Below are 25,175 nucleotides of genomic sequence, written 5' to 3'. Positions count from 1 at the left end.
TTTGACGGCAGTCTGCGACGCGTCTGCGGTCTCATCGTTTGCTCGTTTCTTCCCAAAAAAAGACTTAGACGACTTTTGTTTCTGGCTCATTTATTTCAAGGGCTAGCTTGTGGTCGCCGATGTGTGAAATGGCGCGACAGAGTTCTGTGCGAGGCGAAGGCGGAAACAATTGTTTTTCAAAATAAGATCCGGAAAGTTCAATGAAAAAAACTATCATTTATACCAAGAAATATTTTCTTTGCGGACCGATACCAAATAATCCACAAACCGGTTCGGGAACCACTGCTTTAAAAGAACTCTCCGGATGACGCCCCGAAACTGGGAACGGTCTGCCTGGTGGTTAAGGGGGTGTTGGTCGTTTCTAAATAAGCAAGCAGTTCTGAAGGAGTTTGGTGAAGGGGTGGAGAAACATGTGCAAGCAGGTTGGAACAGCTGGAGAAACGTGTGATGAAAGAGTTTGAAAGGAAAGGTGTGGGTGAAGGCAGGAGGCGGAGCTGCAGGTTGCGGACGTTCCTTTTCGGGAGTGAGGAGGAGGGAGAGGATCAGCGAGGAGTCCATTCTGCACATGTTGGATGCTCTGGAGATAAAATCAGGGCTGAGATGGTTCGGATGTGGACGTGGGAGGGACAGTGAAGATCTGGGTGGAAGGACGTTGAGGTTGGAGCTGCCAGGCAGGAGGTCCGGAGGAAGATTTAAAGATAGAGGGGGAGGAGGACAGGAAATTGGAGAATGGGGTCAGATGGAGGCAGATGATTGGATGTGAAGACCCCTGAAGGGAATCTTGGCTTCTATCAGCTTTGCTTGGCACAGAATGACCAGAAGGAACAGGAAATCAGAAGATTCGGGACGAAAAAGTCAGAGGAGATGGTTTGGACGTGGACAGAGGAGGGATGGTGAAGATCTGGGTAGAGGGATGCTGAGAAGAGGTTTATGGATGGATGGGTCAGAGGACGGATGGTGAGTTGGTTTGAGAGAAGAGGAAGCAGAGGAGCGGGTCAGATGGAGGCAGATGATTGGACGAGAGAAGCAGAAGATAAATCTACACGTGAAAAGAATCCTGGGTTTATCTGCGTGAAGTTAATAACCAGTCAAACGGAAAATGTCCTGGATGTTCTCGGGACAGAAGTATTTCTCCAGATGCGTCGGTGAAACTGTTTATCTGAAGGAAAGGTCAGTGAAGCTGCATTTGGGACCTTTTAGCAAGAATTTGAATAAAAGTGCAATTAGTCTGCGGGGATGGTAATCTTCATGTTTTCTGGACACAGATGATAAATGATAAAGGGCTTCCGAATTCTGTGATCCGTTTGTTTTTCGTTTCATCTCTCTGACGAAAGTCTAATGTCTCGTGGGATAAAATTGCAATCGTCTGCCTCGTTTCGGAGAACAGGGTGGCTTTCCGGGGTCGTCGAGACGGCGGCCGTCCACCGGCGGAGCGTGCACGTCCTCAGCGGTTAATGCCCTCATTTGCATAGACAAACTCTCCCCTGGGCGGACGTGACCACATCAGTGTGTGTGTGTGTGTGTGTTTTGTTGTTTTCCTCAACAAATCCATTTCACTCTCACAGAGTTTGCAAGGTAATTACAGTGTTAAGGGGTTTAAGAGGTTTAGGGAAAAAATGTATGAAGAACCAGGCGTGATAGTGAAGCCAGATGCGTCGTGTGCAGGAAAAATATCAGCGGGGGAGACATTAAACAAATTGCTACTCGGAGCATTTTCTTCTCTCGTGCACTTTCTGTCTGTTTGTGCCGCATTCGCAGTGATGTAACACTCCCAAGTCCGCAGTTAAACTGCCGCTGGAGTGAAAGTGCAAACCCCCGCATGAAATCTCACCCCACGGACTGTTTATGGAGCGTGAGCTCCGTGCAGTCCGTTCATCTCCGTGTCCACGGCGGAGCTCTCTGAGGTCAGAGATGATATCACGTGTTTGGACGCGCCGATACAAAAACAAACGCGGGAGAATATTTGGGGGTCGGACGCTTTTGGTTTGCGTTTGTCCATCTGGTGGTTTTGACTTTGCATGTAGATAAGCGGCGTGCAAGGGGATGGAGCCCTTTGGGTTTGGAGAGCAGCTTCTCGTCTACTAAAGATTGTATGCGGTTCAAAGAATCGACTTCAGTGTTGATTTTAGCACCTGGTTTGAAATGATTTTACATTCAATCATTCATTCATCATCAGGATTGCATGGGTGAGGCAGGCTCACCCTGGACCGGCAGCTCACAGAGCCTCATACAACCATTCACCCTGTCATTCACACGTTCTACAGAGACATGCAGCCATTCACTTTCCCATTCATAGAAAGACACGCTGTTCAAGTCCCTATTCACACATTATATAGAGAAATATATCCATTTATTCTCTCATTTATGTGGAGCACATGTGTCAAACTCAAGGCCCGCGGGCCAAATCTGGACCGCCCCGTCATCTTATGTGGCCCACAAGAACTTCCAAATGGCATTTCCCACAATTCATGCCACTTATGTTACCCGCAAAGTGACGGCATTGGATCGCAGTGTATCCGCATCGATGAGATTTTCAACAAGTGGAATTGAGAAATATAGATGATCCCTAAATGTCCAGGAAGAGAAAAGCTGATGCAGATGGAAGGTTATTTCAAGAAAGATGGGAATATATATGTAACATTTTGGATTTGAATTAGAAATAAATCCAGTTATTTTTTTGTACTCCATTCAGGAGTAGTTTTACATTTATTTTACTTTTGGTTACATTTATTTACATTTATACTGTCGCCATTACATGTGGCACATTGAGGGCAACCACTATGCTAATGTGGCCCTCGGTGAAAATGAGTTTGACACCCCTGAGCTAAAGAAATACAACCATTCATTTTGTTATTAACACGGCATAAAGAGACATGCAACCATTCACTCTCATTCATATAGAGATGCAACTATTGTTTCCATATTGCCTTTTATCCTATAAAGCAGGGTTGGGCAATTATGTTTTTATAAGAGGCCATATGAGGAACCTGAATGCTGTTGGAGGGCTGAACCGATGATAACTTCAATATGTTTCTACACAAGATTAATTATGACCTATTGTAAAAGGCAGTAAATTAGATATCCTGATTAGCTGCTGGGGGTTATCAGAATAATAAAATAATAACAATACAACCAAAATCTATAACTACATCGGTGTTCTCAGAAGGTGTTGACCTTCACAAACACGACAAAGGTATTTAGCAACATGCTAAAGATCCGAACTAGATCAACTTTATGCAAAAAAGTAAAAAGTGCTTTTTATACGTGTTATATGATAGCTCAAATATTACATTTTTTACATTACATTACAGTCATTTAGCAGACGCTTTTATCCAAAGTGACTTACAAAAATTGCAATTCAAACACTCCTTAGGAAAGTGTACGTCCAAAAACATCTTACTTTTTCTGCCGATTTTGTGGGATACGTTGTAAGCTGCTTTGAAAGCTTCATTTCTTGGTGTGCAAAGCTTTATAAAAACACCCGGGTCGATTTCGCTTTTTTGCCAACAAAATATCTGACTACATTCATCACACAGGTCTGCAACTTCAGATTTGGTCACATAGTGACGATTCATATTGTAATATTTATACACGACTTTACCTTTGGCTCCTGTAAAAAAATATTTAGCGGTCCATGTCTTGTTGAAGATGCGACATTCTCCATGTTCTGATTGTCCAGGCAACCCCAAAAGGGACGGATGTGACCCGGGATGTGGCTATAAAATGCCCAGGTCGGGAATCAGTTACGAACCTGAGAGTTCTTAGTCGGCCGCTTCTTCTCACGGGGAGTTGGACAGCTATTGAATCCCGGATCTCACCGAAGCAAAAACTGGAGCTTATCTCCGCCCAACCAGTTTACACATTTTATTGTTCTCACCCGGCCATAATCACTGAAATGAATGAATGCATATTCGGTCTATCGAGCGTGACATTGCAATAGTTCCTTTTGTTTACTCTGCAGCAAACAGCGTTAGCGGTTCCATCAATAAAGGAAGGCAGGAGCGCAAAAATGGGGAAGCGGAGGAACGGAGACAAAAGCAGAGAGAGGGGAGGATAACAGGAAGGAGGCAGAGACGTGATATGACGTAAGAGCGAAGCCTGCCAGGTGGAGGATAGAGAGCCTCGCAGCGCTAAGGTGTTAGGAAGCGGAATGAAGATGGAGGAGATAGGGGCTACGGTCCTCACACCTCGCCAGCAGCTGATTGGCCGCCGCCAACCCCTCTCCACCAATCATCTACTATCAAACGCTACGAGAGTACGAACGTGTCTAGTTCCCGATGTGCTGTCGAAAGCGACTGACATCATTGTGGAAGAATCTCCAATCTGGAGAAGCGGTGTGTGTGTGTGTGTGTGTTGGCTGTTCCCTTTGACTTTGGTGCCAGTGATTTGAGTCTTGTTTTTCATTTATTCCCTTTGTTTAATTCACTAATGGCTGAGATGTTTATCAGTCCAATATGCAAAACCCGAGACCACGAGGGTTGACTTCATTAAAATGCGCCGCTCCGCTCGTACAAACAAGAACCGAAATCGAGGGGCGGTAAAATGCTGGCTAGTCCAACGCTCTTGTGAGATGACATCCGAACTAGAAGTTCTCCACTGGTGTGCAGCAAAGCGGCAGGAAATAGAAACCTGACACATTCCTTTTCAGCTGAAATGCCTCGATTTCTTTTTTTTTTTTTATCCTGCTTTTGTTGTTTTGCATAGTTTCCAAATTGATTTTCAACCCATTTTGACTCGTATTTATTTTTTTCATGAATTGAAATGCATTTTTGAGCAAAAAAATTTCAAGTCACTTTTAATTTCCACCCCACAGCAAGATGGTCCTCAATTGGATTCCAGCAGGGATTCTTACCACAGCCAATTGGTGGATGGTTGCACGTCTCTGTATGGTGGCGTGTGATTGGTCCAGGTTGAACCCCTGCCTCTCGCCCAATGACAGTTGAGATCCAGCAACCCCTCGACCCCTGCTGCAGAGCAACAGTCCCCAACCATTTTTGTACCAGAGACCACATTTATGAGCAAATAAGTTTCCATGGATAAGAATAAAAGTTTTGAGGGTTTCATAGCTTCATTAGCTTTCATCACTAATAATGCATAGCGGGTGCAGAGCTTGCGTTGTTGATTCTGTCTTTTAAATGCAGCTTTCTCTTTGCTGGCGGTCTACGACGCGTCTGCGGTCTCATCGTTTGCTCGTTTCCTCACGAAAAATTTTCCGGCGACTTTTGTTTCTGGCTGTTTTTTTCAAGGGGAAGCTTGTTGTCGCTGAAGCGTGAAATGGCGCGACGGAGTTCTGTGCAGCGGTAAGGTGGAAACGGTCGTTTTTAAAAGTAAGATCTGGAAGGTCTAGTAAAAAAAGTATAATTCTTAGCAAGAGATTGTCTTTGCGGAGCAGTACCAAATGATCCACAAACCGGTACCGATTTATGGTCCACGGAAGTCAGTTTGGTGTTGGTGTTAAAGGAATAAAGTTGGAACTTTGCCTTCATCTCCGCAATCCTTCCTTTCCAATCCACAATACAAATATAAATGACTTTTAAACAATATCCTATTTTTGTGTAAGTATACTGTGCATATTCCTAACATGCAGTCACAGTCTTGCTGCACTTTACCATTCATCTATTCGAAGATGCAGCCATGTATGTTTTTTTTTTCCCATGTGAAGCTGCTGTTAAGATCCATTTCAATGTGATAAATATTAAAGTAACGCTCCAGCCTCTCAAAAGTCACAGGTTTCAAACTGTGCTGCAGGGTGACAGCGGAAAAGCACAAGAGCGGACATGACCGAGCTATAAATGCACCGCGGTTCTTTTAGAATGCTCCATAACAAAGCTGCCAGAGCTGTTTTTTTGCTTAATGATAGAGAATTTCCTGGTTTTTAGAGCTGTGAATGAAATTACCCTTACCCAGAGACGCTTAAATAGAACTAAAATTAGACGCGGGGCCTGTTTTGGGGTTTCCAAACGCCTTCATTTAAATCCCTTCACCAACTGTATGCCTTCCATCACATAAAATTTGTTATAATTTAGGTGCTGCAAATCTTAGATATCAGATGCTGTCGCTGCATAATCTCTATTTCCCCGGGCAGTGGTTTCCTTCACCCGTGAATATATCATTCCAGTTCTTTACTTGTCTCGCCATTATTGACACATTTAGTACTCTTAACAACTGCCGACACGCCCCGGCAACCATCTGTCACTTCAGGCCCCCCCGTCGCCACAGTAACAGGGGTCTGAGAGGGGGTGTCGGGGAGTGGGAGGGGGGGAAAGGGCACATCCATGACAACCTGTCACCCGTAGCAGCGTTCCCTGCCCCCTGCATCTCCTGATCCTCCCTGGGTAAATGTTACAAACCCAGAGTGAGTGCGTTGGCTCGGTTCCGCCGCGCCCTCGCCGCTGCAGAGTCACATGACCAACCTGGATCCCAGAGATAGGCTTCAGAAGACCCCTTGTTTATGAATCCATCGTGCATCATTTGGTTTCGGGATAGAAATCGTGCCGTTGTCACGCGTGGTCAAGTATGACCGTCCTCCTTCTTGGTCCTTGCGGGTCTTCAGGTGTTGGAGGAGCCCAGTCCTGGACCAGACTATCCCCGCGTAGTGTGGCCAGGGGAATGTGGGGGTTGTGTTGGCTGATGCGCCTGCAGTCACCGCACGGTTCTTGACAAAGGAAAGTCTGGATCTGATGGCATGGAGACCATGATGGCTGGAAACCAGCCTCTGGTGCAGCCTTCATCCGCCATCAGCGCCGTTGTGACCATAGTCCTCCTCCACCACTTTTGCCGTTGAGATCTTCAGGTCACACTTTGTCTGGATCCTCCCCTTTAACCTTACCACCACGGGTGACCCAACCAGGGGCTTGAGTTCCTGACGAGCACAAGTACCTTGGCGTCCATATAGATAATAAACTAGAGTGTACGAAAAACATAGACACTATATACAAGAAAGGTCAGAACCGCCTGTTCTCGGGAGACTCAGGTCTTTCAACATCTGCAGAGCCATGCTGCAGATGTTTCATCACATGGAGGTGTTCAGCGTCGTCTTCTACGCTGTAGTGTGTCTGGGCAGGTAGGCTGAAGGAAGCCGACGCCGATGGACTCGATAAGCTCATCGGGAAGGCCGGCTCCGTCCTCGGAGTTGAATTGGACTCGTCGGTGAAGGATGCTGAAGAAGCTGCTGGGTATCAGAGACAACACCCCTCATCGCTTGCATGCCGGACTGAAGTCCTCCCAGAACACCTTCAGCCATAAACTGAGACCATCGAGGATCTCCACAGAACACCACAGAAGGTCCTTCTCACCTGTGGCCATGAAACTTTATAACTCCCCCCCCTTTTCTGCAAGAAGAAACCTGACAGCAATAAAATCAATATCATGTTTCAAGTGAATGGATGTAACGTTCGAGCCGTCCGGCAAAAGAATTTCCTACAGGATTAATAAAGTTCTCTTCTATTCTATTCTATTGGAACACACAAGGTTGTCCACCCTGGAGATCAAGGCTCATAGAAAAGTGTATCTCATCGTACTAATTCCTTGGACTTCCATTTGTTCCTTCCTCCCGGGACTCTGGAGTTAATCTCTTCGGGTTTTGGTGCCTTTGGCTGGAGGATCCTGTGCTCCCCCCCCCCCCGCCGTCACCAAGGCAATGAAAGCAATGACTGTAGTGAATGAAATCAAATCTGGCACACGTGTGTTCAGTTTAACTTTCGGCGAGCGTCATTGGCCTCGAAGAATAAGGTTTTTTAGCTGCGGCTCCAACGTCATTTTTAAAAACATTGGACTCGGACATGTGTATCGAGTGTCCGCGCAAACGGCTAAAGCGTACGTTTACAATTCAGACGCGAATGAAAAGTTGAGATTTTCTTTTATTAGCTGCAGATAAGATCATAAACAAAGTAGGAAATGTTTTGTATCCAGACACTGAATTGTCCAGGCGTGTGAATGAATGGTTGCATTTCTCCATATGATGGAGATACTGTAATAGATTTCATGAACGAGGCTCTCAAACTGTTGATCAGAATGGTATAACCATTAGTTCAATTTATAAATACGCATATTCCTATGTCATCCATGCGTGCCGTTACAGAAATACCATTCCCAGAATCTCCTCCTGTGATACTGGGAATTATTTTGACAATTCATTCACTTCTCGTCGGCCCAGATGATACCGCCGGATGTCATGTCAGCCTTTTTTGCGCTTCCTCTCAACTCTTTTTTAACACTATTATTATTTCATCATTCTGTCTGAGTCGCCTGTATGTCAGCGTCTACAGTCGCGCGGTGAACGGAGTAGTCGGGAGAGAGCCCCGGAGCACACGCATTCATCAAAATGGCAAATTCTGACTTTCACAGAGCCGCCTGTGTTCTGCAGGCTGCCTGGCTGCTAAAATGGACTAATATGTCACCAACTCTATCCACTTAACTGCACATAAGATAATAAAAAACTGAATTTAAAATAGAGCGTAGCTGGGGCCGTAAATATAACCCCAATGATAATCATCAGGTGACATGTCATGTTTTCTTTTTACTGTTGCGTCATTTAATCTGCCGCAGGACGTTTTTAATTATATAAAAGCTCCATGGAATGCAATTGGATATGCAAGAATCTCAGATCCTGTTTTGTAATTATCTGCCAATTTAACACTGATTATAACAACGTGTTGACATTTACTGGGTATAATTTAACCCCTGTTGTCAAGTTCGATGCATAAACTACTACCTTAATAGACTACCGTTACTATAATCACGTCTTCCGTTTTAATTTATTCCACTACAGCGCTTAAAAAAACAAACTTGTAAAAAAAAAATGAAGCAACAAAAGAAGGAAGAGGAATTTTGTTTTCTCTTTTTTCTATGGAATCTTGCTCTAAAATGTATTTAAATCATTATGTAGGAAAATTATCGATATCTAAATCAGCGTATGTATCATTCATTATCTGTAGTGATTATACCGATATTAATCCGCAAAGAATCACCTTCTCATTCTCAAGTCCGGCACAAAACAGGAGAAACCCAAAGAACCTGGAGGAGACACTCAATGGCAGAATCAAACCAGGGACCTTCTTGCTGTGAGGAGAAAACACACTCATATGTGGATGAGTGTGTGTGTGCGTGTGCGCGCGGGCTATAAAAGAATACAAATCATATTTCCCAAAACCGTAAAAGGAAATTCCTTGCTCATCGATGATAACGCAAGATAAAGTTACTTTTCCTAAAAAGGAAAACAGTCGACGATGAAAGAGGGGATGTCTTGGGAAGGACATGAATTCAATTCTCAGCAACCCTGCAAACCTCTCATGGCCTCAGTGTAATGGCCCTCATATTTATATAAAAGGCTCTCATCTATTTATTATATAAATATATGTAAAAGGCTTGGCTCTTATAAATTTATTACATAAATGCATAAATGCAGAGCGTGCTTACTTACAATTCGCACAATTCTGCACAGTAATTTATATATATGTATATGTGTATGTGTGTGTATACATATATATATGATATATATTTATTTTATATATTTTATTTTGTCCACAATTTGATGCTGCTACCCCATGTGCCCGCCAATTGCACCTCAGGGACAAATAAGGTTTTTTTTTATTCTGATTCTTAGGAAGTAGAGAGCGCCAACCGGCAGGAATCCAGGGGAGATTATTCTTTGCCCTTAATCCTGTTTCTTTTTAGCTTTGTTTTTATTCTATCTGGCTGTAATTATGATATATGACAACTTAATCGATGTTTGCCTTTGCACACTGCACTTTAAATGCCTATAATCACAACATGCCACAGCAAGTCTTCTTCGGTGTTGTCTTTTTTTAGCAGGATGTTTTTCTCCTGTGCAGAGCAGAGTTTGGTTAACTCAGCTCCTGTGCGTCTGCGTCGGCGCCACATTTTGTGTTCAAAAATATACAGATACGCAGGTGGATGACAGTCAGACCGACTTTGACTCCACGTTTTCAGCAACGGTATTTCCATTTGTTTTTACCTTCTGTGTTTGGAAGATGTTTGCCACTTCGGGAGTCGCGCACGGCCATTCGGGACGCAGTTTTCCCATTAAACTCATTCAGAATTTTAGATCAAATTTATCAAAGACCTTAGATGACAGGTGTAAAACTCAAGGCCTGCGGGCCAAATGTGGCCTGCCACATCATTTTCTGTGGCTCGCAAGTACATCTTAAAAGGTCTGATTGTCTTAAATGCCCTTAAAAACCCTTAAATTAAGTCAAACACCTGCATTGATAATAAACTACATTTCCCACAATTCATGCCAATCATGTTTCCCGCTAAGTGACGTCGCATCCCACCATTAGATCGCAGCGTATCCACATCAATGCGATTTCCAACAAGAGGAATTGAGAAATACAAATGTCCAGGAAGAGAAACGCCGATGCAGATGGAAGGCTGTTTCAAGAAAGATGGGAAGGCAAATATGTGTTTGTGGGTCGAAGGCTTAAAAGTTTAGTTGAGGGCAACCATTCGGTTGATGCGACCCATGGGGAAAATGAGTTTGACACCCCCTGCCTTAGATTGTCCAGATGTGTGAATGAGAGGGTGAACTGTTGTTTGTCTTCATATGACATGCAAACAAGAGGGTGAATTGTTAATATCTCAATATGTCGCCCCGCGGAGAACCCGGCCTCTCCTCCGGTGACAGCCGGGATCGGCTCCATCCCCACTAGGATCGACGGTATAGATAATGAATGAATTTTGTTTGCGAGTCACCGCTGATAATTAATGATTAATTCCCTCCACCTCCCTTCACCCCTGCATTTCAGCAGAGCTCATACTTAAACAGTCTTGCCTCTCCATCAGGTAGGACATCCATTCTCGTCGCAGCTGCGCCGGGGAACAGCTTGCATATCTGACAGGCCGCGCCGCATGTGTTTATATTTTGCATAGCAACTCCCTCTCTCTTGCGGCTCGGATGGAAATCACCGGTATGAATATGCATGGGATCCCCGAGCTTCCTGCACCAGCACTCGCCGCCGCCGCCGCCGCCGCTCCTTCTCATCTCATCTTTTTTTTTTTTTCCTTACCCCGTCACTGTCTCTTCCTCAGCCGTTCACTCAGTCAAACACCCTCGTTGCCGAAGCGTGACACGAAGCCGTAAAAGTACATCATGGAGGACGATCACAAAGAATATCCAATGGGAAGATGAAAGTTTAAGTGAGACGGCTTGGAGGTCTTGGAGGAGAGTGAAGATAACTTCCTTTGTATGTGCGTGTGTGTGTGTGTGTGTGAGCGCTGATAATTCAGTGTGATAGGTCTCAGCTTTGGGAATGTGTATCTGTGTCTACTTCATAGTTCTTTGTAAGAGCTCAAACACACATTTGATCATATTACCCCGTAAATTCCGAACCGTTATTTTCACGCGCGTTGAAGACTGCGGTTTAAACAACGTTTAAACAACTAATTTATGGATTTTTTTTTTTTTTATACCACATCAGACCAATGAAATGACTTGAAATTCTGAGGCCGTTCAATTCCGACACAAGAAGACAAGGCAAAGATGGCGATCACCTGGAGGAGGACACATATGGATGGATGGATGGACTTTTCCTCGTGGTACTTATTATTTATCTTTTTCATCAGCCGTGTTACAGGCATAGTTCGGAAAAAAGCATTTCCAAGCGTGGCCTATATATGCGCACATATATTTCTTTTGTTATTTTTAGCCGGTGGAGCTTATATTCAGGTGCGCTCAATCGTCCGGCAATTATGGACGGGAATGGCTGCGGCATGGAATATTTGCCGATATGCGGCCCCAAACCCTTTTCCAGCCACGGATCCTGTGCCAATCACCTGTTGCGACGAGTCCGTTCAAGTCGGACTCTCTGTGTTTTCCTTTAAACGCATCTCCGAGACCCTCCTGCAGTCTCATCGTTGGCGCTTCCTCCCTTTCCAAATCAGGCGGTCATGGTCCAGGGGACCTCGGTTCTAGATGATCCGAGATGATTTAGTGATGATCCCGGGACTCCGACATTCAGGTTGACGTCCAGAAAGTCCAGGACATTCATTTCTCCACGAAAATCTGTAGAAATCCATGAAAATCTCCTGCAGAGAAACAGCTTTTCAGACATTTCGACTGTGACGGCGGTCGTCTTTATCAACATTATGATTCCATTTTATCCGCAAGCAGCAAATGTCTCAAGGCCGTTATGGCAGGTAGCTATTTTGGTGTGTGCGTGCACACTCACACAGACACACACACACACACACACACACACACAAGAGGAGGCTTATAACTAAAACAAGAGTTTAAAGGTTTGAAATGAATCGCACAGCAAGAACTCTGGTGAGGTTTTGCGGTAGAAATGGAGCACGGTGATTCGAGGGTACAATTCAGTGGAGGTCGGTGACAAGTTGAAGAAAAGGAGAAATTCCACACAGTTACAAGTGTGAAGAATTTTAGCGGAGGAATGTTTCAAGAGTTTTAATGTTGAAAGGACGATGGGTGTCCAGATAGCGCCGCGGCAGAAATGTGAAGGGATTTTTGACAGCGTGTGAATGCGCAGGACGCAGAGGCAATGGAGTCGATCGGAGCGGAAAGAGAAATTCCCAGAGCGCGAGCGAAAACCCTCTCCTTTGTGAGGCGTCTTCAAGCTCCATTACACAAGCTTGCCAACACGCCGCCGGCGTGCACGCCACAACGGGAACAAGATGACCGTCGCTAACACTTTGCAAGAGAAACAACAGACTTGATTTGGCAGCTCGGTCATATCCAGGTGGATTTACTGAAGTCTGCTTCATCTCCTTCGGGCTGCTCCCTTCAGGGGTCTCCAAAGACCATCAACCGGCTCCATCTAAGCCCATCCTCTTTCCTCCTATCCATAAACCTCTTGGTTTCCTCCACCCCCAGCATCCTCCCACCCAGATCTCCTCCATCCCCAAACCATCTCAGTCCTGAACATCCACCATGTGCCGTCCCTCTGATGGACTCATTCCCGATCCCCTCCGTCCTTTACACTCCCAAAGAAAACCCTTCACATCTTCATGTCTGCCGTCTCCAGACCAGACGCCGTGTCTGCTCTCACCTCTGCCGTCTCCACCTTTCCTTTCATCCGGGGTTGATATTCTTCTTTCAGCCGTGACACGTCTCTCCACCTCTTCTCAACCCTCTCCGTTGCTCTGGACTTTGACCCTCTGCATCTAAAATTCTCGATATCCGCCGCCAGCCGCCTCACCGTCCATCACGTGCGCTCTGTCTTCCCGAAAGAGGTCAGAACAGCGGGGTCGTCGCCCATCTTTCGCCGTGAGTTCGAAACATACCTCATCACCAAGCGCTACTCTACTAATCGCACTAAGCCCCAACCCCCCCCCCCCCCCCCCGAAAAAGGAATAAAAAATAAAAAATAAATAAAAAATGAGTGACGGCACTGGTACTTCAGATCTTCGTTGACTGAATTGCACTTCTTGTAAGTCGCTTTGGTTAAAAGCGTCTGCCAAATGACTGTAATGTAATGTAAAAAAATGTCTATCTTGCTGCCGCGTACATTCATAAACTGTCAAACCATGCTTTGAAAAATCATGGATACCTTGGACAAAATGTGTTTTTTTTTTTAACTGAAAAACCAAGCGTAGACGATAAAACCCTGAAAGTCGTTTGCACAGGCGAACCCCCATGTCATTAAATTCACGCCGGGGAAAGAAGCTATCGGTCTGCCGTGTGCAGAAATCTGAACATCTGGGAGCTCCGCTTCCATGTTTTTTTATTTTTTTTGACGTTAAATGTCATTTCTTCTCTCCGTGATCCCTTTTTGTTCCACCGAACACATTCAGCGCAAAGGGAAAATAAAAAGCTCCGCCATCCCCCGTCCTTTCCCCTACATCTCTGCCATCTATAACTTCTATTTTCAGTGTCTTCCATGTCTGCGTGGATGAGGTCGACGCTGCCGAGTGTTTACTCGGGGGTTTGACGGGCCGGGGTATTTATAAAGCTTTGAAATTCACACCAGCTGACGTTCCCTAATAATTCCCAGCCCCCGGGCTTAATGACCTAATCAGCATCTGAGACATTGTGAAAATAAATGTTTGCTTAATTTAGGAAACACCAGCGTTCACAAAAACGATCTCAGTATATCACCGATATTCTGAGTGTGTGCGTGCGAGTGTGAAATTAAGTCTTTATTTCATGTTATTGTACAAACAATTACACGGAGTTTCTTTTATGCAGCATGACTTTAAAACCGTTGACCCCGAAGAAGGAAGCCAAATATGGGGGGGTGGGAGGGGATCTGTAATCAGATTACTTTCTAAACGGTATTTGCGATCAGTAATATGTGGCGTGAACCTGTTAAGCTGTCTGCAATCACCGGATGTCAAGCTAATGATGCAAATACACATATTTATCCGCAAAAAAAGTCTCTGAAACGCCTCGACTTGCAGGTTTTAATCGGAAATAAAGATGGAGTGAAGCGTCAGTCCTCGCCGTCTTTACTTTAAAATACCGCTTACATGATTTCTGATATAGAAGTCATTGTGAGATATGATATGGAATGACAATATTGACATATTTTGTGTGTGTGTGTTGGGGGGGGGGGGAGCAGCGCTATCCGCCTCGTGTTCTCTGGTGAGAGACTTTAAAATCCCACCGTTTGTTCTAGGTGGCCATTTCTTTCATCGGTACGATGATCACCGGGAATGAGCTCAACCTTGCGGCGGATAAAACCCTGAATCCAAATTTCACCCTCCTCTCCGGTCGTGCTCCTCGTTCATTCAAAATCAAAAAAAAAAAAAAAAAAGTCCCACAAGACCAGAATCTAATCTAGTTTTATGAATATTAAAATCTAATTTTCCATTTTCCTGTTCCACCGACCCGCCTCCTTTTATTGTGATCACGCAGAGAGATCTCCTTCAGGGCGTGAAGAAGAAAAGTTGAAATGGAGAGAGGTGAAGGCCGGGCGGCCAGGACAAGGTTGAGATGAACTCCTTGTAGCCGCTGGCTAAATATTTGTGTGTGTGTGTGTGTACATTTGTATGTAGTCTACAGTCTAAAGTTTCTTGTCTTCCGATTTCTTGGATTTTGCCATTCAGTGTGTGTGTGTATGTGTGTGCGTCCACTTAACCAGAGGTGTGTGTATCTTGAATTATAGATGGAAAGTGAATCAATACCGACCTGAATTACTGCCAGACATCCAAGTATGTTATTGTGTGTGTGTGCACGCGTGCATGAATGTTTTTGACTTTGGGCAAAACATGTTGTTTTATATATTTTACGTAATTGAAGGGATTCACCGAGCTTCAGATCCAAATGCCGCCTGATCATACGAGTGTTTTCGTGTCTTCACGTGAACCTGCGTGCGTGAGTGTGTGGGACGTAACAGCTTAGCGGGGTTAAAAAAAAACGCTCACGATCCCTTGCTCTGACATGAAGATGCACGGCGTGAGAGGGAAGGAGGGTTGGGACGGCCTGGCTGCCCCTCCGAGGACGGAGCAAGAGACCAGAGAGCAGAGTAATCACAGTTTAAGAGAGTGTGTGTCGGCGGAGGGGAGGGGGAGGCGTCCAGAGGGGATGGAGAACGGTCTGGTGTTAGAAAAATAGATGGGGATATGAGTGGAGTGGAACATCCTGTCCCATCCGCTAACGCTCACACACACTCACACGCACACATACACACACACACACACACACACACACCACGGCCGGCTTGGCATGAGAATGTTAGTGTTGCCGAGCAATGGAGCTGACAGATGAGGGAATCCAGGATACGGGACGCCTTCCAGTGCTCCGAAACAAGACCATTTATACTCTTTAATTCCTTATTTCCCTCAAACCTCGCTTAACCTCCGGGCTCCCCCGCGCATGATGCAAATGTTTACGTTTCAAGTCAAACGTCAAACGCGGCCCCGAGTTTAAAATCCATATATTTTCCGCCGTCTTTATCAATGAAGATGCTAATTGTTGGTTTGATGGACTGCGTACGGATCGCATTGTAATGGACCAGTGCTTATTTAATGGAGAACCATCGGAAACACTTCACACAGATGTCATGTCTTCGTATGTCCCGGTTTCTTCTTCCCTCTTCTGTTAGATAAACATGTGTGCGCGTACGTGCGCATATCAGTGCAGCTCCTCAAGAAACGTTTTTGTTTTTTTCACCAGTTATCATTAATTGTAAAATAATATCAACGTCTTTCAAGCTCATGTTATGATATCACAATATCGTTCTTCTGCAGTCAGCTTGACACACAGACACACACACACACACACACACACACACACACACACAGTGTTTCTGTAGCCTAATAACACCATGAATATAATTACAGGCAGACAGTCAAGAATAATGGCGGTTATATCTGCAATGCTTTTGTAAAAATATTATTATAACACAGATTGCCTTCTCCCCTCTGTGTCTCGGGCCTGATGTGTCGTTCCATCACCTGCCCGAATCCGCCGTCACTTCATTTAATAGTTCGCGGTATCGTTTCCAAAACATGCGGTTTGAGCTCGGGGGTTTTGTCTGCGGCTCCCGTTTTCGCCTCACCTTCATTTTTAAGTGTCTCCTGGACCCTCGGCCAGAAACAAAGAGCGTGAAGCCTCTCCCCGAGGGGTTTAAATGAATCATTCACATTTTTCTACCATTTTTTTTTTTTTTAGACTTTATTGATAAACCTGCAGTACGTCAATGAAGGTTGTTTTTCTTCTTGATGCAGTTTAATTTTCGGATCACTCCTTGCACGATTCCAACCAAACAGTGAGCTCCGCCGGAGCCGAGCCCACCCTGGTTCACACTTCCTCCTCACAACAAGGAGGTCCCTGGTTGGATTCTGTGTGGAGTCTGTGGGTTTGTGTTCTGTGGGTTCTCCGGGTTCCTTCCACAGTCCAAAAGCATGCACTGCAAACCCTGCATGGTCCAGACGTGTGAATGAGAAGGTGAATACTGGAATTTCCAGACTATAAGCCGCTACTTTTTTCCGCACGTTTCTTCACACACCGCGGCTTATGACATAATTATCTGTCTCGTTTTATGATGGTGTGATGTCGTGTGACCTCCCCGGTCTAACAGGCTACTGCACATTTTAACTTTTTGAGGCATTTATTTGAGAAAACCTCAATTTATATAACGGAGTACGATGATATTACGTTTGTACAGTTACATCAAGGATTATATACCTCGATTCCAACACCGAAGAAGACGATTTTAATGGTTTTAGTGTGCAAGACTAGTGATCGGCTGGCGTAGGACAAAGCGGGGATAGAAAATGGAAGGACTTTTCCTTGTGTTAGTTATTATTAATCTTTTTCATACGCCATGTTACAAGCATTGTTCGGAAAAAAAGCATTTCCAGAATGTACAGCATTTGTGGATGTTACGAGTAATTAAAAGTTGAAATATAACATGTTACAACATAGACACCTGCGGCTTATATGTATAGGCACTTGGTGTATAGGCATGTATACATATATTTATTGAGGTGATTTATTCAGGTATGCTCAAAAGTCCAGAAATTACGGCATGTCTCTGTGATCGCCTGGTCCAGGATGAACCGGAATCTCAGCCAGTGAGAGTTATTCACCTTGGTGGTGAACAAATGTAAGATCTGCAAGAAATACATAACCGTATTATGGGTGTTTTTAGCCACCATTTAATTTGGTTGTCACTTTTAGGGCAGGTTCAAATAGGTGTTCAACCTTGAAGATATGCAGATTGGTTCCTGGATCAGGCAGATGGACGTGCACACATCCTGCCAGGAGGTGCTGGTCATTGTTACGAACGTCTCTGTTTTTTTTTTTTTTTTTTTTTGCAAGAGCTGGTGTCGGACACAGTCACAACAACCCGAATATGTTTTCCTTCTGCTGAGATGGGAAGGCTGTGTTTTGAATGAGGTTATCTGGGTTTGTTTTGTGTCACCTTGCTGGGAGAGCCAAAATCATCTGGCGTTAATGTAATAGCCAACAGGCGTTTCCGTAGACTTTATTTTTCAACTGATTTTTTTCATTTCAATGTAGCAGATTAGACGCCAGTGGCCATTTTCATTTACATAATAAGGAAATATTATCTGATATTATAGTATACATATATTCTTTTCCTTTTTTTGCACTTGAACATAGTGATTCTCCAGTCATGCTCCGTCTGTGTCTTTTCTGTCTTTAGCGTAAATAAACCCATGAAATGAGCAAAGTGTCTTTTGGTCAGCGAAGACGAGGACAGTGGCTGCTCGTCCGTGCCGGTCCAGCAGACGACGCAGCATCAGACCGACTCCGGTGCCAAGGGCGGTGCTCAAATATTGATTTTGGAGCTCACAGTGAGTGAGGGTTTGGCATACTAACCAAACCATGTTAATGAGGTGTGTGTGTGTGTGTGTGTGTGTGTGTGAATATATGGAAGGGGCAGGACATTCCTTTGGGTGTTTTTGGCAAGTTGACCGACTCACCAGAGTTAAGGCTGACAATTAACCGACCTCCGAGTCGCCAGTGTGTACAATTTTTAAACCCGTTGCAGCAAAAACACTGGTTTATCAGCACGACGAACCCTCTTATCGCGGACCGAAGCCCAACCCCAGCCTCTGGGATGAGAGGAGGAGCATCTTCAGGGATAGAAATAGTTCAGTTGCAACCCGAAGATTGGACAATCATTGCCTAATACAGGGGTGTCAAACTCATTTTCACTGAGGGCCACATCAGCATATTGGTTGCCCTCAAAGAGCCACACATAAAAGTAAATGTAACTACTCCTTAATGTTAAATAACTCTGAATTTATCAGTCATTCAAATCCAAAATGTTGCATATGCATTTGCATGGATTCTATGCAAATGCATATGTAACATTATGCTTTTTAATTCTTGGACAATTTGCTGTTTTTCTGGATGGCAAATTTTAGAATACTTAGCTCCATGTTTGGTGTCAAAATGCCGCCGTAGGTTATATTCTTTGACAACCGGCGCTGCCTCACAACACAGGAGACATATTGTTTTTTCTCTCTGAAACACAAACATGTATTCGCCTTCCCATCTTTCTTGAAACAGCCTTCCATCTGCATTAACTTTTCTCCTCCTGGGCATTTAGGGATCATTTCTATTTCTCAATTCCACTTGTTGAAAATTGAATTGATGTGGATACACTGCGATCTAATGGCGGAATGCCGATCAGGTAACATGATCGGCATCGATTGTGGGAAATGTAGTTTATGGTCAATGCACGGATTTGACTCATTTATTTCAAGACAATCAGACCTTTTAAGATATTTTTTCGGGCCGCATAAAATGACCCGAATGTGGCCCGCGGGCCTTGAGTTTGACTCATCTGGTCTAATGAGATCATTAATCTTTTGGTTGTTCTACTTCATGCAGTCAGTTTGAAAAGTCAAAGCAAGAAACCCTTTCTGGCGATTCATTTTAGTTCATTTACAAGGGTTTGAGTTCACATGTGAAAAAGAGACTCGTTTGTTTTTGAGATATGAACGATGCATTTATTACGCATCATTCGTATCCTGATACTGACCGACTATTCATCCGTGATCTGGCGGTTTTCAGCCGCGTGACCCTCAAAAATAGTTTGGTTGGTGAATGGAGCTCTTGTGGAAACACACTGAAGAAAGACACAGTGGGAAATTGGAGCAGATGGGAGTCTCAGTCGATGTTAATGGCCTTTGGGAGCGTGTGCGTGTGTGTGTGTTTGTCCACAAGGGCTGGACACGGACACACACACATGCACACCTTCCTCCTCATATGGAGACACAAGCACTAATTACTGCACCACAGGAGTGTATCCACTCTGCACAGACTACCTGCTTTTCCTCATGGGGAACCAACGTCGGCGACAACCTCAGTGTTTTCGTCCCCCTCTGCCCTTCCTTGTGGGTAAAAAGTGAGTCCCTGTGAATTATTGATATTTTGTGGGTCGAAGGCTTAAAGGTTTAGTTGAGCAAGCGGTGGCGGGTGTTGGAGTCGAGGCCGTTCTCTGGGAACGTAACACCGCAGGAAAGTACCGGCTCATTCAAGGGTTCTCGGTAATCTTCTTTTGCAAGGTGACGGCTGATTATGACATAATTATCTGTCCTGCTTTATAATGGTGTGACACTTTGTGACCTCCCCAGTCTAGCAGGCTGCTGCACATTTTAACATGTTAAGAGAAAACCTCAATTAATAGTATGAAGTACTATGATGTTACGTTTGTGCAGTTACGGGACTGTCTCAGAAAATTAGAATATTGTGATAAAGTTCTTTATCTCCTGTAATGCAATTAAAAAACAAAAATTACTTTTTCATGATATTCTAATATTTTGTGATAGGATTTTTGAGTTTTCTTTAGATGTAAGCCATAATTACTGCACCACCGGAGTGTATCCACTCTGCACAGACATGCTGCTTTTCTAATATTTCTAATAATCTATTAAATCTAATAATTTCTAATAATTCTAGTATTTTGTGATTGGCTTTTTGAGTTTTCTTTAGATGTAAGCCATAATCAGCAATATTAAAATAATAAAAGGCTTGCAATATTTCAGTTGATTTGTAATGAATCCAGAATGACATTTTAGTTTTTGTAATTGCATTACAGAAGATAAAGAACTTAATCACAATATTCTAATTTTCTGAGACAGTCCTGTACATCAAGGATTTATTGACCACTACTTTTTTCACATGCTTTGAACACTGCAGTTTAAACAACGATGCGGCTAATTTATGTTTTGCTTTGGGCGAACAAGCCCAAAAATGGTTGGATGGATGGACTTTCCTTGTGTTGTTTATCATTCATCTTTTTCATCAGCCGTGTTACAGGAAAAAAAGAATTTCCCGCACATATTTGTGGTCACCAGTTTGTATTGATTAAAAATTTCAAAAAATGTTCCTGTGTAAATATCTCATGTACCGTAACTTGTAGACATCTGCGGCTTATAGATAAGTGCAGCCTATGTAAGTACACATATATTTATTTAGTTATTTTCAGCCAGTGCAGTTTATATTCAGGTGCGCTCAATAGGAAATGACAGTAGTCTGATTGTATGAGGGCCATGCCCTTTGTGTGAGTGTGTGTGTGAAATGTGTTTTATGAAGGTTCTGAGCAAATTATAAATGATGATCAATTATTAAGATAAGATAAGATAAGATAAGATAAGAACAACTTCATTAATCCCGAAGGAAATTGTTGTGCCAGAGTTACAGAAAATATAACAGTAATAAATAATAAAAAGAAAAAGGCAGAATTAGAAATAAAACTATAAACTATCTAACTATAAAGTGTCTCAGTGAAACTATAAAGTGTCTTAGTAAACAAGTGATAAAACTATAAGTGTCTTAGTAACAAGTGAGGTAAGGAGTGCACAATAGTATGATAAAAGGAAAAATTGTAGTGTAGCTGTTATGAAATGAAATATTGCACAGTTCTGAATATTGCACAGAAAAAAATTATTATACTTTTAAGGACAAGGGAATTTGAATAAAAGAAGCTCTTCTTGTTGGAAAAACAAGAAGAGCAACTGAACACAACTCTTGCAGATTTTAGCATTTCTCATTTTGAATTGAACATCACGTTCCGCGTTGTCTTGACAATGACAGCCGAATTAATATTATTACAAGCTACTTGTAAAGGATGGACTGTTGACACGCAACTTAGTGATACTGAATGCGACAATAATCGACCCTCCCTGGTGTTCTACAACATCCGAGGCCGGAAGCATGATGCCTTGCACGTCTGCGTGCACGTTTGTCCTGTTTGAGGTCCCGTGGGTTTCTCTTCCAGACAATTCATCAAGCAGCGTTACGGGTGAACTTCCACCGTCATCGTGGCGCTCGGCAAAAACACCGGTGGATCTCCGCTTTTCAGCATCAGTCATAACCATCACATCTGTATCTTTATTTGCTTTTCTTTAAAAAGGAAACAAATACACTGAAAACCTTTTTGATTCCAATCAAATGCGAATACCGTATGGACGGCAGTGCTGACAGGGGTTTGGCAGAGGCCAGCGCGCGGTTAGGCGAGGATTGCAATCGTGACGGCTTGTTTGCTGGAGGCGACGTGTTTTAAAGCCGCCCGTGCTTTTGATTCCTGTGAACAATGTGTTTTGTTTTTTTTTTTTAATATGAGTCGTGCTCACGGCCCGGTTAATTGCTGACTGTCAGTCATAAGTGTTGCTGTTACACCGCCGGATAAAGACGTGTTGCTTCAGCTGCCGGAACTCATTCTCCGAATAAAGGCTCCTTTGCACTCGCAGATCATAGACTTTCCTGTTTGTTGATTCAGCTTCGAGGTGCATTTACTTTTATGTATTTGATCTTCCTGCTTATCCAAACATGGCGCCGTTGTAGCGTCGTAAAAACGAGATCACTCCGAGCCGCGGATCTGATCCATTGTGCGGTTTTATGAGATGGGGCCGAGCTTTTGCGCACTGACTGATGATGTTGTTAAATTGATATGATGGTGTTTTTTTTTTTTTTAGCTTGTAAAATCGATCATTCGCCTTGACTACACCTTGTGCCTTGAGGCGGCGGCGGTCAGATATCGGCGCTTTGGCCGGAGCTTTGTCAGAGCGACATTATTACATCGTAATCCGTTGTCGAGAGGCGATGCTGCAAAAACGCACCGCTTCGGACGAGCGGCCGGGAAATCAACCTCGTCCTCATGCTGGCTGATTTGGGCATTTTCTTGGGAAACAGATCAGAATGTTATCATTCACAAGAGGAAACGTCTTTTTTGGAAGGATGGCCAAACAGGCGTCCCCTCCATGTCGAACGTTGCCGGTTCGATTCTCGTCTACATGGCGAAAACATCCTCAGGCAAGGAGGGCGGCGTCTATCAGTTTACGGGAAAATGACAAACGCTATCGATGAGAAACAAGAGGGTAATGAACCGTGATGGGAAATTAGAGGGAAATTACACAAAAAGAATAGAACATTGGAAACAAAAGAAATTGGAAAGCCATTGTTCTTCTCTAATTGGAGTGATGTCATAGCGGCGTTTCTGAATTTCACGGGAAGCCTTCAGTTTGCCTCATTGTGTAACATTTGAAGATACAGAACTCCTTCAACTTGCTCAAAATCCCCAATTATTATATGACAGTGGAGCTAGTCAGGGCCAAAACGGCAGCGTTGCATTTCTGAGCGTGTGTGTGTGTGTGTGTGTGTGTGTGTGTGTGTGTGTGTGTGTGCGTAAGCGCGCGCACACCTCTTTATTGTGTCATTTCAGATCAGTCAGGCGGTGCAGCCTCGGGCTGTTCTCTTCATTGTATTGTCTGGGGAAAATCCGTCCGTACGAGAGAGTATTTAAAGATTGTGTTCGTATGTGTGTGTGTGTGTGAGTGAGTGTGTCCGTTAATATGTCTGTGAATACTGTTTCTGGGAGAAAAAAAAGGTGCTCTCTGTTGTTTTAACCGACACACTGCTATTTATTTACCTGCATCCTCTGTGAGAAATAGCCTCTGTGTCCCCGCTTCCCTTTCTGAACATGCTCGGCGTGCGATGTGTGTGCTGCACTGCAGCGTTTTTGGTGTGTGTAGGTGTGTGTGTGTGTGGCGCTGGATGTGCATGTAGGTATGCAGCAGTGATGAATATTTATGGTAATGTTTGAATAGAAATTAAGTGATTATATTGAGTGCAGGATTAAAAGTATATTAGATTGTCTATTTGGGTCTATTTATTTTAGTGTGATATGTGCTGCTCTTGACCGATAGGTGAACGGTACGGGGGGTTCCGGGTCCAATTTGTCTAATTACATCTTGATCGACTGTTTCCAAAAGCCCTCGCCTGATTAATGTCAAGCTCTTCTTTCGTCAGGAAGAATCACAACCTCCTTTTCTTATTTAAACTATTTTGCCTTCAAACAAAAAATTGCTTATTTATTTGTCAGAAGGAACCGAAAAAGCGGCAGGCAAATTATTTATTCCAGCGCGTGGATGGGAAACAAAGGCATGCCGCCGGGCGGAGGGGCGGAGGATGGGAGGGGCGGGGGAGGGCACGAAAGGAAACTGTGGCTCCCTTAAAATAAAAAAAAAAAAGAAATAAATGACATTGTAAAAGAAGAAGATAATGAAGGGGACATTAGTAAAACACCATCGCGTCAAAATGCAATTGTGGCCTGCCGCCTTTGTTTGGCCCACTTTCCAGGAAGAACGATGACCTCAGACGGTGGACCCTGCTGGTCTCTTATTATCTGTTCAGAACATTCATTAATGGAAGACTTTCTTGTTTCTTACCCGCTGCGGGTTTTGCAGCCTCGCCATCACGTCCGTAGTTTGTTGCAGGTCGATTGTGGCTTAGCTTGGATCCAAAATCAGCCCATCACCGCTCGCTAACGCGGGTTGACTGACGCCCCTTCGGCAAACGTTGTTTCGGAGCCAGTAGCGATATTTACAAGTCGGTTTGATCACAGATTTGTCCGAGCCAGTCCGGTGTCAGGGATATGTTCGGCTGCTGTCGCATGGGGGGGGGCGGTTTTATAATTTTCCTAGCATTGTCTGCTCGCGTGGTGTCGGCTGAACGGGTCTGCGTCTGCTCATGGGATGCGGTAACTACAGAGCTGGGTTGAACGAACCTCAGGGGCGCCGTGCATCACTCGGCTTCGTCCTTAAAACTCTTGACTCTATTTTTGGCCCCGCAGCGGAGGCAGCACTACCTGGAAAACATTGAAATAACCTTGCTTACCGCTAACGGGACTTGGAACGCTTTCCCGACTCTCCGCTCCGTAAACCGGCCTCCGGGGCATATGGTATGAACCATACTGAATTTTTCCATTGTTCTGAGTTTCAAAAGCATTTAGCACCTCGGGCTTTATTCATGTATTTATTTAATAATTAATATACCGACTGTTACTGGCGCCGATGCAAAGCGCACCAACGAAACAAAGAGTGGAAATTGCAATAATTTCTTTAAACCTTGCATGGAATCCTTCGGTATAAGAGCGCTCACACCTTCTTTGTAAGAACATGTGATGGGTTTGGAGTTTTAAATCCCGTCGCGTCGTAAAATAAAGCCCTAATGTCCCCACAGTGGCTCCTTCCCTTCATCGCATTTACAGTAGGAATCCACAGATTTCTGTATTCATCCCTGAAATGTTCTTACATGAAGGGTTCATTTATTTAGCGCTTATTTCGCTAGATATGTTTTCAGGAGACTCTCAGTTAAATATGTATCTGTCCATAAATACCACCTGGGCATCTTTAGGCTATCTTTATCTTTGTAAAATGTCAGTGATGTAAGTTATAATTTATTATTTTCAGTGACCGTATGCTTTGTGTGCTTTTCA

General features: G+C 44.0%; 1 protein-coding gene across 2 annotated transcripts in view; it reads left to right on the top strand.

The window, feature by feature from the left end:
* Nucleotides 1-25,175, top strand: part of LOC147234869 (E3 ubiquitin-protein ligase SH3RF3-like) — a 118,057-nt gene that overhangs the window by 46,860 nt on the left and 46,022 nt on the right. The gene's annotated exons all lie outside the window — the stretch shown is intronic.

Source organism: Fistularia commersonii, chromosome 4 (genome assembly GCF_037954325.1).
Source record: "Fistularia commersonii isolate RoL2024-O1a breed Wild chromosome 4, RoL_Fcom_v1.0, whole genome shotgun sequence".
In the NCBI taxonomy this organism is placed as follows: Eukaryota; Metazoa; Chordata; class Actinopteri; order Syngnathiformes; family Fistulariidae; genus Fistularia; species Fistularia commersonii.
The sequence above is the reverse complement of the archived record's forward strand: the minus strand, read 5'-3'. Positions and strand labels throughout refer to the sequence as shown.